The 8,382-nt window shown below is 36.0% G+C and overlaps 1 protein-coding gene across 1 annotated transcript in view; it reads right to left on the bottom strand.

The window, feature by feature from the left end:
- The window catches only part of Cntn5 (contactin 5), a 553,885-nt gene extending 546,235 nt beyond the window's left edge, over positions 1-7,650 (bottom strand). The window contains exon 1 of the mRNA XM_008848668.2: positions 7,429-7,650. The gene's annotated coding sequence lies outside the window, so the exon portion shown is untranslated. The remainder of the gene's footprint in view (positions 1-7,428) is intronic.
- Positions 7,651-8,382: the final 732 nt, after the last annotated feature.

Below are 8,382 nucleotides of genomic sequence, written 5' to 3'. Positions count from 1 at the left end.
CACTTGGGTCTTCGATTTTGTTCCATTGATCTATGGGTCTATTTTTGTGCCAGTACCATGTTGTTTCTATAGCTCTGTAATACAGTTTAAAATCTGGTATAGTAATTCCCCCAGCATCTCTTAGTGCTTAAAGTTGCTTTGGCTATCTGAGTTCTTTCATGCATCCATATGAATCTTAGGTTGTTTTTTTTTTTTCCAATTCTGTGAATAATGTCATGGGGATTTTGATTTGCGTGACATTGAATCTATAAATGACTTTTGGTAACATGGTCACTTTCACAATATTATTTCTTCCAATCCATGAGCATGGAGGTCCTTCCATCTTCTGATGTCTTTTCCTCAATCTTTTTCTTTAAAGATTTAAAAATTTCATTGTAGAGATCTTTAATGTCTTTGGTCTGATTTATTCAGAAATCTTTTTAAAATTTTATTTATTTGAAGCTGTTGTGAAGGGGAGTGTTTCCATGTACTCTCTTTCTGTTTTCTTGTTATTGGCATATAGAAAGGCTACAGATTTTTGTAGATTAATTTTGTAACCTGCCACTTCACTGAATGTGTTAATCATTTCTAGGAGTTTTCTGGTGGAATTTTTGACATCTCTTAGATATAATATCACATCATCTGCAAAAAGGGATAATTTGATTTCTTTTTTTCCAATTATTACTCCTTTAATCTTCTTCTCTTATTGTTCTTGCAAGAGTTTCAAGCACTGTGTTTAAGAGGAATGGAGATAGTGGGCAGCCTTGTCTGGTTCCTGATTTCAATAGGAATGCTTCCAGTTTTTCTCCATTTAGAATGATGTTGGCTGTGGGTTTGTTATATATGGCTTTAATTATGTTGAGTTATGTTCCCTCCAGTCCAATTTCCTCTAGGACTTTGAACATAAATTCATGCTGAATTTTGTCAAAGGCCTTCTCTGCATCTATTGAGATGAACCTGTGGTTTGTCTTTGAGCCCATTTATATGATTTATGATGTTTATTGACTTACGTATATTGAACCATTCCTGCATCTCTGGAAGAAAGCTGACTTGATTATGGTGGATGATCTTTTTGATGTGTGTCTGTATGTGGTTCACAGTATTTTGATGAGAATTTTTGCATCTATGTTCCTTAAGGATCTTTGTCTATAGTTTTCTTTTTTGGTTGTATCTTTACTGGGTTTTGGCATTAAGAATTCTTCTGTAAATCCATCTGGTCCTGGGCTTTTTTCAGTTGGGAGGTTTTGTATTACTGTGTTTCAATTTCCTTATGTGTTATGGGTCTGTTTTAGCTGTTAATCTCTTCATGGTTTAGTTTGGGGGTTCCCAGGCCTTTAGATATCCATCCATTTCTTTTAAGTTTTCAAATTTAGTAGCATATAGGTTTTTAATGCATTCCCTTATAATGTTCTGGATCTTTTTGGTGTCTGTTGTGATGTTTCCCATTTCATTTCTGAGTTTGTTGATTTGGAGGTGCTCATTCTGTCTTTTGGTTAACTGGGCTAGAGGTCTGTTAATCTTGTTTATCTTTTTAAAGAACCAGCTCTTGGATTCGTTGATTCTTTGTATTTTCTTTGTTTCTATTTCATTAATTTCTGCCCTGATTTTTGTTATTTCTTCTTGTCTGCTGGGTTTGGGTTTCATCTGTTGTTGCTTTTCAAGCATCTTGAGTTGCAATGTTAAGTCATTTATTTGCGCTCTTTCTGATTTTTTAATGTAGGCACTTAGAGCTGCAAACTTCCCTCTAAGGACTGGTTTCAGTGTGTCCCACAGGTTTTGTTGTGTTGTATTGTCCTTTTCATTTAGTTCCAGGAATACTTTTATTTCTTTCTTAATTTCTCCTTTGACCCATTGATCATTCAGGAGTGTGTTGTTTAATCTCCATGTTGTATTCATGTAGTTACCAGGTTTTCTTCGTGTGTTGATTTCAATTTTATTGCACTGTGGTCTGATAGAACGCATGGAATTATTTCAGTCTTTTTGCATTTGTTGTGGTTGTTTTGTGCCCCAGTATATGGTTGATTTTAGAGAAGTTTCCATGGGGTGCCGAATAGAAAGTATATTCTTTGTTTCTTGGGTGGAATATTCAGTAGATGTCTGTTATGTCCATTTGATCTATGGTATTGTTTAATTCAGATGTTGCTCTGTTAATTCTCTGTCCTGTTGACCTATCTAATGGAGACAATGGGGTATCGAAGTCCCCTACTATTAATGAGTTGAGATTAATCTGGGTCTTAAAGTCCTGTAGTACTGTTTTTATGAAGTTGGGTGCACCAGAGTTTGGTGAATATATGTTGTTCATGATTTTAATATCATCTTGGTTTATTGTTACTTTGATTAGAATGAAGTGGCTCTCGTTATCTCTTCTGATTAGTTTTACTTAGAAGTCTGTTTTTGTCAGATATTAGAATTGCAATGCCTGCTTTTTTTCTTAGTACCATTTGCTTAGTATATTTTTTCCATCCTTTCTCCTTAAGGAAGTACCTGTCCTTGAAAGTGAGATGAGTTTCTTGCAGACAACAGAAAGATGGGTTTTTTTTCTTAATCCATTCGACTAGTCTGTGTCTTTTGACTGGGGAGTTCAGTCCATTGATATTTGAAGTTATTAATGAAAGATATGCATATTGAAAACCACTGAAAGAAGAGTTGATGATAATCATGAAAGTATTAATAATAGGCATATTATGTGCAAAATATAAAACAATAGAGAAGAAGACTACAAGAGACAGGACTATCTGAGAGATCACATGAAGAAATGGAAGAAAAGGGTGTGGCAGAGCCCACCCAGCTTTATTAAACATTTCCTGAACTGCATTCTATTTTCCCCAAACACACTGCAAGCTACTTTTAAAACTATTCTGCTTTAAGGAAACAGCAGCCCCAAACTGAGATAAGACCACATGGACATTACAGCAATGCTCACAGGACTTCTCCTTCTACCTGAATCTAATAGTCACACGGACACCTATGATCTAGATATCTATCAAAGACAAATTGATGGACAGTGAACTATACAGCCAGACAGTGGCATGGAAGGAGCTTGTAGCTGTTGATAGCATAGCAGATGAATCTGGGTGAAACCAGTGCTGATCCAGCAAAGGTGGGTCAAGAAGAATTTATATAAAAGTTAGTACACATATTTCATAGACGGAAACATACAGAAACAGTCAGCACATTCCGATGAGCATGAATGAGTCACACATGGTTCCAACAAACCTGGGAGGAAAGCAGGTCATCCTGATGCCGCGGGCTCTCAGGTTCAATATCATATAGAATACTAAGTAAATTAGGCAAGCAATTAAAATTAAATGCAGGTAGGTATAGGCACAACACTCATTAAATTTTCTTTGTTTCAAACATTTCACAGTTTTAATAAAATAAATGATAATGCATTTAATATAGTTGGTTAAATAAAATAGTAGGAAGAATAATTTTATCTCTTCAAAATGCAACATTTGCTCTTTTGCAGCATCTGCTAACGTAATAAATAGAAGTAAAAAATGGGCCTTGCACAGAATATTAAGGAGAACGAAGAAGAATGCATAATTAATTTCTGAATAAACAAATCTTGGCTAAATATAAGGATTGGCTGCCTAAAAAAAACATCCAGATGTAGGAATGATCACAAGATGACACAGAAAATTAAAATAGATGAAATGTATGAAACTTCCCAACTATGCAACTGTGAGGATGACATTCAGAAGAAAACAGAGACGCTCATAAGGAGGACACAGCAAACGCTGCAGGCAGGGAGGGCAGGGCAGGGCCTGCTGTCACGCAGTCTCTACGGGTCAGGAAGAAGGTATCCTTTAGGCCCCCTTCTGAATCTGTCTAGTTCACAAGGTATGAGAGAAGACCCATCCCAAGGCCCCAGGAAGTAGAGATCTACCTGTGAACCCTCTCATATGATTACTGGCATGACTGAGGTCCAGGAGGATTTAGGATGGCATATCTCAATTACTCGGGGACTGTTGGCCACAGGTCTCTCAATGGCCTGCATCATCAGACAGCATAAATTGGCTTCTTTCAGTATGAGAAGTCATTCAGCAAAAGAAGACAAGGTGTAAGCCAGGAGCTGTTTAAATCTCTGGTATTAGAAGGTCAGATCCCTTCCCTTTTACCACCATGGAAGCCAGCTCACAGCTGTTGCCTTAGAAGCCAGGAAGAAATGAAATACAAGGGGAACTATAATTCACTACACATACATATTGGTTTTCAATTTTTTGTGTCATTGGGGATTGAGGGCATGGGGATGGAGATTACATATATACATATATCTCAGTACATATAATACTATGAAGCCAAGTCACCTATATTCTCTCCTGGCACCACTTCCTTGTTTCATTCCACTTTGTCCACAGAGATAAGAAATATAGTCAACCTCATCTATGTTTTAAAATTATTCTCTATATATGTATGTGTACCATATCTTAATCACTTTACAGGAATGGCATCACGGCACATGTAATAGTTTGTCAGCTACTTTCATAAAGCACTATCATATTTTGAGGTATATTCATCTTGGTTTATAAAGATATAAAATATCCATTTTCATATTCTTAGTCTCCAGTTGTGCGAAAAAGAGGTTGATCCCTTTCCCTTTTGATGGTTAGCTGAAGTTTTCCTAGTGTTCATTATTAACTGTATATATGGAATGAAAGTACTTTTCATTTTCTTGAGTATATGTAAGAGTTTCAGATATAGACTTTTCACTGAGTTAAAACGTTACCCAAACTACTCAGCAAACTAGATTTTTATATTTCTCAGAAAATTTGTGACACTTCCTTCTTGGCTTAACACTGAGCAGGAACAGGGTGACTTTCTCTTCAGGCTCTGATAGTTTTCTCATTTTTCACAAGAGAATGTCAACCTCAGGTTTACTCTCTATCAAAGCTAGAGGGAATTACCTGACAAAAGCCATATGTCAAACTCTTATCTAAGAGAAAGAATTAATGTCACATCTGGCCAAGATCTATCAAATACTCAAATCAGAAAGCAATAGTCAGGGAAGATTACTTGAAATAAACTCAAGCTTTTCATCTTCTGGATATTCTAAAATAGGGATTAAACTGGCAGAAAATTTAAGTTATATTAAATTTGATTCCGGACTAGAGCCTTATTACTCAAGGATTAGGATATCAGTATGAATATTACATAGCAACATAGAAACTCCATCAATGAGGTAATCCAGTCTCATCTTGACTTCTAAAAGGGAATCTATATTCTAACAAGATCCAAAGTGGTGTGTGTGTGTGTGTGTGTGTATGTGTTTTAGGCTGAGGAGATCAGATATGCAAATTTACTCCTTTGTTGTTAATGGGGTTTCATATGCCTGTGAGTGGTCATTATATAAAACAATAAACTCATAATGAGGCTAATCCAGAAAAATGGCTTGCTTGCTTTTGGTGTCAAAAACATGAGAGCTATTATATTTGAAAGTTTGAATACACTGACCAGACTGTCCTTGTGTCTTTGACTATTAATGACCCACAATGAGACCAGCACACAGATTTATAAAGGAGCTCTGCTGTAAACGTAGACATTCACAATAGACACTTCGAAGGTACCTGGCTCTATCTTATGCCCTGTGTGTATCGTTTTCACAATTTCCATGTGCTTTTGTTCACACTTCCTAGATATATTTCAGTTACCTTTGAGGTAATAAATAACAGACAGCAAGGGACCAAACCAGTGGTCTATTAGCTGGTAGGAAATTATAACAAATATGCAAAGCTTGTGTTCTGAACACTCAATGCTTTCTACATCGTCCCATAAAATAACAATGATCCCCAAATGCAAATCTTGATGGATCACTTCCGGATTATGATACTGTCTTCAGTTATAACCCACTGATGGGCCCAACAGACACTAATGGTTTGTTCAAAACTCACGTTCACATAGATGACTTTGGTTAAGCACAGAGAGTCACAAAAGAAAACAAAAAGACATGGATAGGGAAAGGGACTTAGGGGAGGGGTAACAGGTGTTTAGGGTTCAAAGGGTGTTGGGGTTGAAAATCAGAGTCTGCTATATACATGTTTGAAATTGTCAAAGAACATATTTAATTAAAGGTAAAAAAGAAATAATACGTCATGTTATATTCAAACATGGATTTAAGGTCCTATCATCTTTCATGAATATACTCTTAAAGACAGCATTTTGGGATGGACATCTCACAGGGTAATTACTTGTATAATTATGAGGAAAGTGTTTGCATATGTCACCATAACCTAAGTTGACACTTGAATCTTTGATGTACAGTTCATGCAAAATGTGTCTGTGAATGTCTTATCCCTCCTCAGGCAGTACTGAAATGTTGATCAATACTCCTCTTAAAATCTGTAAAGATGTAAATAAATACTGGTGATAACACCTGTTAGCAAGTTGCACTTGTAAGAGATGTATATCTATTCCAGGTTCTCATTTCTATAGACAGTAACAACAGTATCTATTCCACATATTTCTTGGGGAAACTGAATGAGATAAGCTATTTAAAAAGCCTGGCACAGTATATGGTACTAATTGCTGACAAGAACCTCTCCCTCATTGCTAATTAACCTCATTTTGTTTTGTTAATATGTCCAGTAATGATATTTACAGAATATCTAGAAACTGTTTTTCAGGCTGTAATGTAAATAGCTGGAGAGCAATTCTTAATTTAACTGGTATAGGGGTATGGACATTTGAATGATTTATTTTCCACTAAAATAATGCTAAATACAAGCATATACTCACAGAATACATGATATATTATTAGCAATATTTTACTCAAAAAAATCTGAAAATAATGTCATTCAACTAAACAAAAGGACCTTTTAAAGGCCATTGATATCGGTGCCAAACTGCCATTTTAAAATATGTAGTATTACTTTCAACCTACGAATGCTTTCAGATTTAATCTTAAAAGATGATTGTTATTGACTGGAATTAAATGACATAAAATTCACTAAGAATCTTGAGAGATGTTCAGATACAATGGCAAAAGTATTAACACTCTCAACTTGATCAACTTCTCTTCCAGACTAGAGTTCCGATCTCCTTTTTTCCTTGCAACATTTATTTTTAGAACCTTACCATTGCAAACTCATTCTCGCCTCTATGAAACACTCCTCATTTCAAAGTCTTTCCATTTTTATCAATCAGAAATTTCTGCCTTAAGTACTCTCAAGTTATCCCTTTGAAATACAGCTAATCAGGAAACACAACCATCTTCCCCTAGTCTCTGATTCTGCACAAAATTCATTAAACACAAATATCTTATTTACATTGGACCATAAGCTCCTTTAAACTCTACCAACTTTCCCCAAATTCATCCCACCTCTTCAAAACTCTTGCTACAACAGAATGAACTCTACTAGTCCCCTACTGCAGCAGGCTTGATCCTTTTCCTAAGTGTTGACTGAAGTCCTTCCTTCCTGCTTAACTTCGTCTTGGCATGTTTTTGCTTACCATCTTGTTTGAAGGCATCTGAGGAATGATAAAGATTGATGGGGGAGTGGTACTGTTGGGCTGTCCCTCGCCAGCTGGGTGGAGAAACACTCAGAGTACCCAATGAAGGATTGCTATATCGTGGTCTAGTCTTGGAACCAAAGGCAGATGAGGGTGAACTCTTCTTGATTCTTAGCAAAGTAGTGTATGAAGAATGGAGACCAGAGAGACCTTCAGCGTATTCTGTAAAAGAAAACAGAAATAGTCAGTTCTGTGGGTTGTAATGTATGCAGTTCTTATGAAATTGTTTCTTCCAAAAAATGCTGGAAACCTTGCTTGGGCCTGCAAATAAATTCCAACTAGAATGGAGAACGGAAACATTAAATGCTAACTTTTATGTTTTTGAATATTTGAGGAAAACTCTACTGCTTATGATGGTGTGCTTCTGCAAGAAATGAAGATTTAAAAAAGACAGATATGCCAGGCATGGTGGCACATGCCTTTAACCCCAGCACTGGGGAGGCAGAGGCAGGCGGATCTCTGTGAGTTCGAGGCCAGCCTGGTCTACATAGTGAGTTCCAGGACAGCTGGGCTACAGGAGACCCTGTCTCAAAAAGACCAAAAAAAAAAAAAAAAGACAGATATAGAAGTCAAAAGGTTAGGAGGAAAAGAGAAGAAAGAAAGAGGTAAGAAAATCCAAAGAGTGCATTTTATAATACGTTAATCAGACTATTTGCGATGTTCTTTGAGTTTGTTTTAATATAAAAATGTCCATTTCACATAGAGGAAATAGGTTCTTTTTCATTAATAAAATTGGAAAAACATTCTCTTTTATGCTTTATGCATTCAGAGACAGAAACAGGCATCTCATTGAATATTAGGAGTGTTGCATACATAATACATCACACACATAATACAATGTTTTACATAATATCAAATGTTTCTAGGGTTTTGTTTTAATATAAAAATGTCCAT

Source organism: Nannospalax galili, unplaced genomic scaffold (genome assembly GCF_000622305.1).
Source record: "Nannospalax galili isolate Female #2095 unplaced genomic scaffold, S.galili_v1.0 scaffold824, whole genome shotgun sequence".
In the NCBI taxonomy this organism is placed as follows: domain Eukaryota; kingdom Metazoa; phylum Chordata; class Mammalia; order Rodentia; family Spalacidae; genus Nannospalax; species Nannospalax galili.
The sequence above is the reverse complement of the archived record's forward strand: the minus strand, read 5'-3'. Positions and strand labels throughout refer to the sequence as shown.